Source organism: Arachis duranensis, chromosome 2, assembly GCF_000817695.3.
Source record: "Arachis duranensis cultivar V14167 chromosome 2, aradu.V14167.gnm2.J7QH, whole genome shotgun sequence".
NCBI classification, from domain to species: Eukaryota; Viridiplantae; Streptophyta; class Magnoliopsida; order Fabales; family Fabaceae; genus Arachis; species Arachis duranensis.
The window spans coordinates 33194957-33206341 of NC_029773.3; the positions used below are offsets into that span (position 1 = coordinate 33194957).

Sequence of the window (11385 nt, forward strand, 5' to 3'; positions counted from 1 at the left end):
AAAACATAGTTTAAGAAGAACCAAGCATGCAACAAAGCCAGTGATATAATTATATACCATGAACTTAGTTTTTGTGCTCACTAAAAAAAACTGCAATGACAATTTTAATGAAGTAAAATTATTTATCATTGGCCAACAAAGTTGAATAATAATGCAGTGATTAAACCTTAGATTAAGAAGTTCTTTCATCTACGTTGACATCTATGTTAAGACAACAACTGTGTCTCCTTAATGTGCAACAAATAATTATATTTACTAATCTTATAGTCATTTTCATACTCACGATTATAATAATTAAAAATGAGATTATTAGTAGCACAATAACTACATCATCTCCAAGGATCAATGGCGCAAATTGAATAGTGAACAGCTCAAGTTGTTATCATCTAAGATGAAAATAAAATCTTTAAAATTGAATACATAGAAGTGCAAATCAGAGGGGGAGCGAGGAACAACACAAAAGGCAAAAGAGAGCAATTTAAAACTTTCAGCAATAACACAAAATTATGATGAATACATCTCTTATTATCTCTGCCTTCTTCTCCGTACTTCTAACCCGCAATCGAGCATCTACATCCAAGTTCATAACATCAAGGGCATAACATTTACTTCTTTGTACTTCTCTGCTTTTTTTAAGTGTGATGCTGTTTTACTCCAGCATTTTATGAAACAACTCAACTTAATATATGCGTACACCTCTGGAAAGGTCTATATAACATTAAATATATTATTGAACTGGATAAAAATGTTATCAATCATGTTAAATGAGGCATAAAATGTAGAAATTTAATGTCAATTTCATTATATAAAGTCAATATCCACCATCCTAGGCAGCAATCTTTTCATTCCTCTAATAACAACATAAATGCAAATGGCAACAAAAGGAAATTATAAAGGATAGTATTACCTGGAGGACATTGTTGGCATAATCAAAGACTCCATCGGGGACCACAACAAAGAATTATAGAGACTAAAAATTTTACTTGCAATTGCAGAACAATTCAGATTGCTCTTGCAGCTATAAAAAATCTTCTTTATCTTAGGCCCAAAGCATGTCCAGTAATAGAAAATTTTGTAGAAATCACAAAAAACTATTATATTGAATGCACATAAATGCAGTAGATACCTTTTATCTTATATTGGATTAAGAACACAGCCATTGATTTCAATTAGAAACCAAAATAACAGATTTATTTTACATATTCCAATTATTGAAAATCAATTCTTCTAGATTGTTGCTAATAGATGAAATTCCTAAACTAACCACTTCTTTCAAAGGAACCATCAAAATCCTGAATGAGAAAAAAGATTGCTTTCAACCTATGATTAAAGTTCCAGTATAATTGAGGTGGTCTAAATAACGTTAAATTAAACTCTAACATGAAATATATCTTTGGACTTGATAAAAATGTTATCACTCGTCAAATGAGGCATAAAGTGCAGAAATTTAATGTCAAAATTTCAATTTCTAGCATCAATTTCAACCATCCTGGGCAGCAATATTTTCCTTCCTTTAATAACAAGATAAATGCAAAATGCAATGAAAGGAAATTATAAAGGATAGTGTTACCTGGGGGAGGTTGCAGGCAATCAAAGACTTCATCGGAGATGACAACAAACATGTCCTTCTTGGATTTACTGTTGCGAATCAATTTCCCAAGAACTCGAAGGCCACGAAAAAATTCCAAAAAAATGTTCTGGTAACTGCCAGAGAGAGAATATTAAGCCCTGATTAATTTGAGGCACTAAAAAATTGATATTAAAAAAGAAAAAAATCCAATAAATGTCATGAATTTTTACCAATATAAATTAAGATGACTCAAAAATCAAATTACACTATCTATGATACCACAACAAATTAAAACTAAACAGCTAGAAACTAATTGGTTACTAATTACTAATAATAATAAGAAAAAATAAAATAACACAATGCAACGAACATACCTTTAATTCACACAATTTTCATCTTTACAAAAATGGTTTATTATTCAATTTTCACACCTTTAATCCAAGCAATTGAAAATTATGCAACATTGAGAATGACTCAAATTTTGTTATAATCTTATCTTATATTGCACTAATTATTATTAATAGATGAAATTACTAAGCTAACATCTTTCAAAGGAACCATGTACAATCCCAATGAGAAAAAATTGCTTTTGACTTGTTTTTTCTGAAATCAAACACATAAATCAGTTCACATATAAATCATCTAGAATTATTGGAACTTTTCATATTGCAGTAGCCAAAGAGTTTTTTTGCCAAAACAAAAAACAAAAACATGAAGATCAGACCAAGGTAACAACAAACACCAAAACTACAGTAGACAAAAACAATTTCTATCCTCCATTCATTTATTGCTCATTTGAATTACCACTATGTACCACTCCTCTAGACTCCTTTCTTTTTTACTATAGATTTGATTTTTCACTCCTGCTATATACACCAAATTACTTATAAAACAATGACAGCCACACTTCCCTCTTGTCCCTATGAATCCTCCAACCGACTGAAAATGCAAAGCAACTAAATGCTTCCCCTAGCTATACCCAATGCATAGGAAATAATAAGTCATAAAAGTGATACCTTTTAGCTATTGCACATCTTCAACTGCACTTTCTTTTTTTTTTTCCAATATTGAAAGTTCAGCCTCGTCCTTAGCCAGAGTAGATTTCTCTTCAAAAGCAGTCTGTACATTATGTCAGTAGAATAAAAACAAAAATTACTTTCTTCAAAAGCAGAGGCCACCAATTTATCAAAAGACAATAATTAATAGTTTGATCTATTTTATGAAGCAGAGAGCAGTTATAAGCTAATGTCAAAACAAAAGTAACCGCATCCTAGATAATATGCACTAAAGCTATATGTTATATCCCACTTAAACATTCCCACCTAGAATTACAACACACTACTATGAAAGCATTTCATAAAAAATAATACTTTTACCCAACATATATGTGATAACAGGAAAATTTTGTACCTTTTGGTGCCTCCTTTAAACACTGCAATGACGGCTAAGCAAAGTTGTAAAATTTCGATACTGATCAAAACGAGAAAAGTTTCAAAAAATATACAACAATAATCTAAAGACATATAGGAAAGCCATAAAAATAAGATAAAATATTCAATTCATTCAAATTCTAAAAATAAAGGTAGAAGGAAACGATATATGGTATAGTTAAAACACCATGTTGAATTAACTGGTATATTCAATGGGATTCAAGTATTATTTTTAAGCCTACAGGGTCAAGAAAAAGCAATTAGGATCATAAAAGTTGCATCTCCCAAAACCTGTTTCTCCTCTATTTTTAGTAAAAGGCCAAATGAAATATCTAGTTTAGAAATTATGATTTTTTTTTGAAGCAATAGTGTTATTATGAACTCATATACTGATTCTTCTTTACACAAACAAATGCATACTGCATCAATGCATATGAAAGAACCTATCTCCTTAGCACTTTATATTTTCCAAAAACCGAACAATAGAATTCAAGAAAAACATATTAAGCTAATAAAATGAAATAAGAAAAAACTAACACAACTCATGAGCTGCATTCCATAGTGATGCATACTAAATCCAATGCTGGGTATGAGTAAATCATATTTAATTCAGATTCCAACATGCTAGCATATGTAAGATAAATCTGATCACAATCTTGAAGCTGTACAGCCTTAGTAATTTCTTTATGGTTTTTTTTCATCCTACTTTTTCTTTCTTTCTTTATGCCAATGAACATTCCATAAGGAGAAAAGGGAAATTAAATCCATTTACCATAGGTAAGAAACCAAAAAGAATACTCAATATATATTAGTATAGTGTGATACCTTTTAGCTGTTGCACAATATCTTTAAGTAAGCTTTTTTATTTTTTCCAAATTCATCCTTCTAAAGCTTGACGCTGTCTTGATATGTAGCAGTCTTCTTTATCATCTCCCAAGCAGCTTTTCCAATCTTCCAGCAGGTATTTGAGCATGTTACTTTGCCATCAATTCCATCACAGTAGACTATATATTACAACAATGGAGTAAAAACAAAAATTACTTCTTTAAGAAATTGAGGTCACTGATGTATAGAAGATGATAATTAATAGTTTTAATTTTATTATGAAATAAACAACCCTTATAAGCTAATGTTCACAACAAAATTAGAGACAATAAAAAAAACTCAGAGGCAAATAAGAGAGACCCTGATATTAGGCTTCAACCCCACAAAAGGTGTTCATACCACACAAATTCATTCTTTCTCCTGTTGTTCCTTTTTGCTAGAGAGACAAAAAATTGCACAAAAATTCATTACACACTTATAATTTAAATTATGATTGGAGGAGTTGCAAACCTTTTGCAGCACAAACAAAAATTCCAGGAAACTAAAAAGGAAAGGATAGGAAGGGAACATGAAGGATTTTAAGTACTTCATGCCTAGTTAAATTGGAACCACTATCATCAACTTCAGGGTCCAAATCCCCTACTTACAATAACGTCGTAATAATCACTATTTTGATTTCTAACAGATAAAATCTTTATTTTACTTTTATTTTAAACATTTTGACATCACATTATTTATTGGCAAATTCCAAATAGAAACTCACGCAAACTGAAGTAACATAAAATTGACTACCAAAAAGATAGAAAGATGAACTACATAATTTGGGTGACGATCAAATGTGTAAAATAAGGATTTAGAGTAAAATTCACTTAATGTATTTACACTTATCATTATGGCAATCGAAACAGCAATACAACATAGAGAACAATATCAGAGCCACATCATAGAAAAAAAAGAACCTAGTTATAAAAAATATGCTGCTAATATTATCTACTGCTTCTAATTACTGTATATATAGTAAAAATTTACCCCTTGGATTTGAGTCAATTAATTCAGCCATTCATTTGGGACCTAAATTACCAAATCCAGCATCATTTTTTCATGAGAAATAACATAACTCTGATTCGAATTTGTGTTGTAATTCTAGGTATCATAATGCAAGATTGAAAACAAAAGGATTTGCTTCATAGTGATTAGTGAAAATTAGACACTCTCTTTCAAAAGCTCATAACTGAGTTACCTGAGAAGGATTAATTTCAAAAGCATGAGTTTCTTTCTCTTCATATGGGCATAACATAAACATGATTTACAATTAGAAAGCAGTAATAAAACCCTAGCAAATAAAAACAGATACCTTCTAAAATAGATACCTTATACGCACCAGTTGAAGATGATTCGAAGCTGCTGGAAGGAGTGTAGCCGTAATCACTACAAATCAGCCATACTACCATTAGCTCCTCTGCCAACTAAACCTAGTCCAACTTCAACCTTCAGCCAAAACAGAAGTAAATTAAATATAAATAAATAATCTTTTCATTTTTTTAAAAAAAATAACTAAAATAAATTTCTGCTTTGTTTAAAGAAATTACCTCTGTAACACCACCGACGGTAGGATCTCAGCTCTCTTCGTTCTCTGTATCGGTATCGTCAACTTGCTCCCAGCTGCTCCTTCTTCACTAACGGTTGCAACACCACTCACTGCAACCACTATTCTTTCTACTCGATGCTGCATCAACAATCACCGTAACCTCTGACTAATTGTTCTTCATCTCTACTGCTCGCTGGAAATAGACCCGGAGCCTCTGCCGTCGTCTTATATTTTCTTTGGCAAACGCTCTCCCAACCGCAGCACCGACCACCACCACCACCATTTTTTGTTTTCTCTTCCAGCTACTCATTCCATCACCACAAGCTCTTTCTTTCTTGTCGGCCATAATATCTCTGTATTTTGAAAAATGAGATGTAGAGAGGGGGAGAGAGAAAGAAAGAAGAGAAAGAGAGCGATATAGTAAAATCAAAATTTGTTCACTCGATTATTGATTTCAAACGCTCAGATCTTGTGTTTAAACCCTGATCCTTTTTGGGAAAAGATCCGCCTAAAACCACTTCTCTTTGTATACTTATTTTATCTAATTTTTTTTGCCACTTGTTGTACAAACAGATTAGACACTTGTCCAGCAAATAGACTGGACACTTGTCAAAAATCTAATCATCTATTGTTCAGAAATTATATATAGAGAAAGGTGTATATAATCATCAATAGCAATACTCCAATAATATTTATATCTTTTGGACCACGTTTATTAATAATTATATCGTTCATGGGCCATCTTATTTCTAAAGATGTGGATTCTTGCACCTTTGGGGTGTATGCTGCTTGTATTCTTTCATGTTATCAATCAATCAAAAAAAAATTGTTGGGGCTTTTAAATATAAAAAAATTAATAAGAGAAAAATATGATTTGGGGCTTTTAAACATGTTATCAATCTCACCTAAACCTCTGTTTAAATATAGCCTAAAAAAATATTGTTGAATGAGTAATTTGGATGTAAAATCCTTGTAAATAAGAATGTAAATTATTTGCTAATCATATAATATGGTTTTTTTTTTAATTTTTTTTGTGTCAGTCATATTTAGCACTAAGGAGAATACAAACGGATTAACACTTTTAGTCTAAAAAAAGATAATTAACTAATATTAATTTAAATATAAGATAAAAATAAAAAGAAAAATATTAATCATCTAATATTTTTCATCTATCAAAACAAATTTGTTGCATTCAATTAATGACAAAATTGAAATTATCGAACCAACAAAATTTTTTTTAGCACCATTTATTATATCTTTTCATTTTCTCAGAAACTGAACAACTTATAAAATAAATAAATAAATGAGCATAAACTTACTGAGCCAGGGGTGAAGGACTGCGAAACACTAAATTTATCATCTTTTTGCATCAAGGGTCTAAGGTGAGGATCAGCAGCCAAGAAAAGGTTTTTGACCAAAACAACCCTTTTGGATTCATCTCCAAGCTTCTATTTTGGGACTTTTATGGCTGGTAGGGCCTGCCCTATTTTAATTTTTGTTGGGAGCGCGTAATGAGGATTAGGGCTTACAAAATATGATTTTGTAATTTTGGGGCTATGGGCTAGAATTATTTTGGAGGGTTAGAGCCAGCCCTAAAATTTTGGGCTTAATTGACAACAATACCTGAGGCCATGGAGGAGCATATATCAGAGCCTGTATCGAAGGAGGATATCCTTGTAGAGTAGATCTTAGTATATTCATCCGAGCCATCTTCTGAGGAGCCGCTCACCGCCTCTATTAGTGGACTGACAAGTGTTAGTCAGACCAGTAGTACGAGTGCCAGTGCCCCTCTAGAGATTATCGAGATATCTGATGATGAGGACGAGGATCCTATGGATATTCTGATGTGATTGTGATCTTCTCTGATGATGATAGCTGATGCCCGGGAGCCGAGGTTGTGCCTTTTGATAGTTTTTGTATTAACCTAGCTTTTGTGTTAAGTCTCTCACTTTTGATTAGATTCATTGAGAGAGTAGGGTGTACATAGTCGACTAGGTTAGTTTCGGGCGCAAGCTTAGGGGTTTCCTATATGGACCAAGGCCGAGAGTGTTAATTTTGTACATAGCAAGATGTGAAGGGTTGTACACTAACTTATGATATATATGACAACACCTTTATGTGTATGTATAATCTATGTTATATGTTTTGTTTATATATAATGTTAGCGTTGTGTATGTTTTATTTGATTCCTGATTGTGGTTTATGTATATTTAATTAGCTGTCCTCGCAAATCTTTTTTATAAAGTAAAAGTTTTTCCCAAATATTCGATAGTACACTAATTTGATTACAGGCTTAATAGTAAATAGTTAAAGTTTTGGGTAAGCAGGTTGGTGACACTCGGTTCCCAATATGATCATGATATACTGTGAATTAGGTCGTTACAACCATAATCACCTCCCTTCTACCATCATTGGCGGTGCCACAACAACAGGGACCCTGGCACTGCAAGGACCTCACCTGACCACTTACACAACTAGACACCAACCTTGTCATGCTTCTACCACTCCCGCCTACCTCAGCTCCCAATTCCAGACCAAGCGGCCACCAGTTCAATAGCCTGTGGCCTCCATTTCCATCTTATGGTCTCTAGTGATATATCCAATTGGTCTCAATAATCCCAATTACTCTCTAATCCAATCTTTTCATTCTAACATACACTAATCCCAATTCAGCAATTTCGCACCACAACCACAATAACAACAACATCATCATGGGTGTTAAGGGTTTTGTAGAAGGAGGCATAGCTTCAATTGTTGCAAGTTGTTCAACCCACCCACTCAACCTCATCAAGGCTGCGTTTGTTTCTGAGAACAGGATAGGACAAGGCATTGAGAACAGGATAGGACAAGACACTGATGGACAGAGACACAAAATTTGTGTTCTTGTATTCTGTTTGGTGATAAACTAGAACAAATTATGAAAACCTAATTTATTCTCATTTTTTTTCATTCAAAAAATTTGAGATGAAAAATATAATAATAAAAAATATAATTATGAAAAATTAACAAGAATAATGAAAGAAAAAATGAAAAATAAGTTGTGTCCCTTGTTAGTGTCTCCGTGTCCTTCCTGTCAGGATGAACACAAAATACACTAATTCAGTGTCTTTGGACATATTGTCTCTATCCATGTCTCTTCTGTCAAACATGATTTTGTGTCTCTGTGTCCCTGTCTCAGTGTCTTGTCTCTATAAACAAACGCAGCCCAAGGTTCGCATGCAACTTTAAGGCAAGTCCAATCCAACCTCTGTACCTTCCCTCACTCACCTTCCAAACTAGATCCTAATCCATCCACATCTCACTACCTCCACAAATCACCCAACCTCCTCACATCGGATTTGTAACCGTTGGCATCAAACTCGTCCAGTAAGAAGGCCTCAACACTCTTTTTTCTGGTGTTTCCACCACCGTCCTCTGTTAGCCACTCTAGTCTACCACTCGTGTGGGACTCTACTCTATAACCTCCTCAAGCAGAAGTGGTTCGTCCCTTTAACTTCCCTATTCTCAGTAGCCCCACCACTATTCCTCTTTCAGGTAAGATTGATGGAGGGCAACATCGCCATTGTGAGGATGCAGACCAATGGTTATTGTGGTAACCTAGTTGTTGTTGTGGTGTTGCGAATGATAGTAGAGGGGAGGTGACGATGGTGAGAGAAGAGAAGGATGAGATGATGGAGGATGAAATTGAACGGATTTGGTGTTAAATTAGAATTTTTGAGTGAATTGGGATTAAAATTAGGATTTTGTTTAAGGATAAAATTAGAAAAAAATAATTGATTAATTATTAGTTGTTTAAAAAATTGACGGCAGAGATAAAATTGAATTAAACTTATTAAAACATTAAGAATAAAATTGAATCAAATTAAACGTTAGAGGTAATTTTAAAAAATTTCAAAAATATTAGGGACAAAAAGAATATTTTACTCTTTATATTAAAAACTTGTTACAAAATAAATGTCGTGTTTTGTAACTAAGGAAGTAAAAAATATTATAAAATCAAGTTATATTTTATTATAAAATTTTATGATAAGAAAAATTATATTATTACGAAAAATATTTCACAAGTCAAAATTTGTTACCGTTTTTGTAATAAATTTAAATTTTTGTATTAAAAAAATTTGTTATAAAATATTATTTTGTATTGTATTAATTTTATTTTTTGTTACAAAATTTTTTTGTAACGGAACATATAACAACAACTCTATAATATTTTTTTTGCTACAAAATATTTTGGTAACAAAATTAATATTTTTTGTAATAATTTTTTTGTTATAAATATTATTTTTTTCTTGTAGTATATAATTAAGAATAATTTACTTAATTGTCATTAAAAAACTAATTGAATATGTACAATAAAAAATTATAGTATTAAAGGATAAAATTAAAATTTATTTCAAAGTTAAAAATAAAGTTTATTTGATTAAAATTTAAAGAAGATCGGTACATTAGAAATAAAAATATATAATTTATACTTTATTATATATGTATCATATTTTTTTTCTTCTAAAAGTTTATCTATTAATCATATATAATACAAACATTCAATGATGAGTAAAAATCTTGAACTCTCAATACAATTTATTCCGTTGAAATTCACTTTGATTTTATAATTCTTTTAAGTATAATATATCATTTTTGTCTCTATCATTTTTGTCTTATTTAAAAAAATCGTTTCAATATTGTTCTATTATTAGAGTTAAATAAAATAATTTAAATGTCAGGATAATTTTAAATCTTATTTCAAATGTTGGAAATAAAGAGGATATTTTATTTATTATAATTGATTTATTTCAATTGAATATAGTTAAACTAGTCGAATCACGGGAATAGATCCTCTCCATCATTAAAAAAAAAAATTAAAAGTGTAAAGTGTAATCCCTAATCCTTAATTACTTTCTCTTTTATATTTATTCTTGATCCCAATTATAAAATTATTAATAAAAAACTACATTTTATTTTCTCAATTGTTTAAAAAAATGAGAGGATGCATTCTCTAGAGGTTTAATTACTCTATTGATCCCTATAGTTTTGCGAAATTTTCAATTAGGTCCCTATACCATATTAAATTTTTTAATTAAATCCTTATTAACGGTAAAAGAAAAAAAACGTTTATAAAATAGAAATTTACTAATTTACCCTCACCCCTCCTCTTCTTTCTTTCACCCTCACCTCCATCATCTTCTCGCCTTCTTTTTCTGTCTCTACCCTTCTTCTACCAACAAGCTCCCTTCTTTCATGGCAGAAATGGTCATACAACACAAATTCAAAACTAAAATTTTTGCCATAATTAATTTTTAGCATGATCAAAAATAGAATTTTTATCATGACATAATCATTTAATTACAAACAAAACACATAATCAAAACACATAATCAGAACTCATACGAAGAACCCAAGGACGAGGTGGTGGCGGATGAAAGGTGAGGAACAAAGAAGCTTCCTAAGACGGGTAGGAGAAGAGGCAAAGTGGGATGGGAATGGAAGCGCGGAAGAGATGTGGAGGGAGATGGCAGAAGTTATTAGAAGAACAGCAAAAGAAAGTTTTGGTGAATCTAAAGGAATAGGACCAAGAGACAAGGAGTCCTGGTGGTGGAATGCGAGTATACAAGAAAAGATAAAGATAAAAAGAGAATGCTTTAAAGAGTGGTCTTTATGCCGCAATGCAGATAACTGGGAAAAATATAAGGCGGCTAAGAAAGAGACAAAAGTGGCTGTAAGTGAAGCAAGAACAAGAGCATATGAGGGTCTCTACCAGTCTTTAGGCACGAAAGAAGGAGAAAAAGGTATATATAGAATTGCAAAGAGCCGGGAAAGAAGAACGAGAGATTTGGATCAGGTTAAGTGCATAAAGGATAAGGATGGAGAGGTGTTGGCTCAAGAGGAGAAGATTAATAAAAGGTGGAAGAGCTACTTCTACGAGTTATTTAACGAGGGACAGAAGACTCTTCCGAGCCTTGGTCGATTATGCACAA

At 31.9% G+C, this 11385-nt stretch overlaps 1 long non-coding RNA gene across 5 annotated transcripts; it reads right to left on the minus strand.

Annotated features, from left to right (window-relative positions):
• Positions 1–360: 360 nt before the first annotated feature.
• On the minus strand, positions 361–5948 carry LOC107474272 (uncharacterized). 5 transcript variants are annotated; one of them, XR_008005643.1, is made up of 7 exons: positions 5415–5939; positions 5196–5313; positions 3826–4004; positions 2981–3040; positions 2587–2689; positions 1571–1704; positions 361–708 (listed from the first exon to the last, which is right to left on the minus strand). It is a non-coding gene; the product is annotated as an uncharacterized LOC107474272 (long non-coding RNA). The 5 variants fall into 5 exon arrangements; XR_001589217.3 differs by having other exon boundaries at positions 361–570; positions 5415–5938; XR_002370536.2 differs by having other exon boundaries at positions 361–1704; positions 5180–5313; positions 5415–5948.
• Between the last annotated feature and the right edge of the window lie 5437 nt (positions 5949–11385).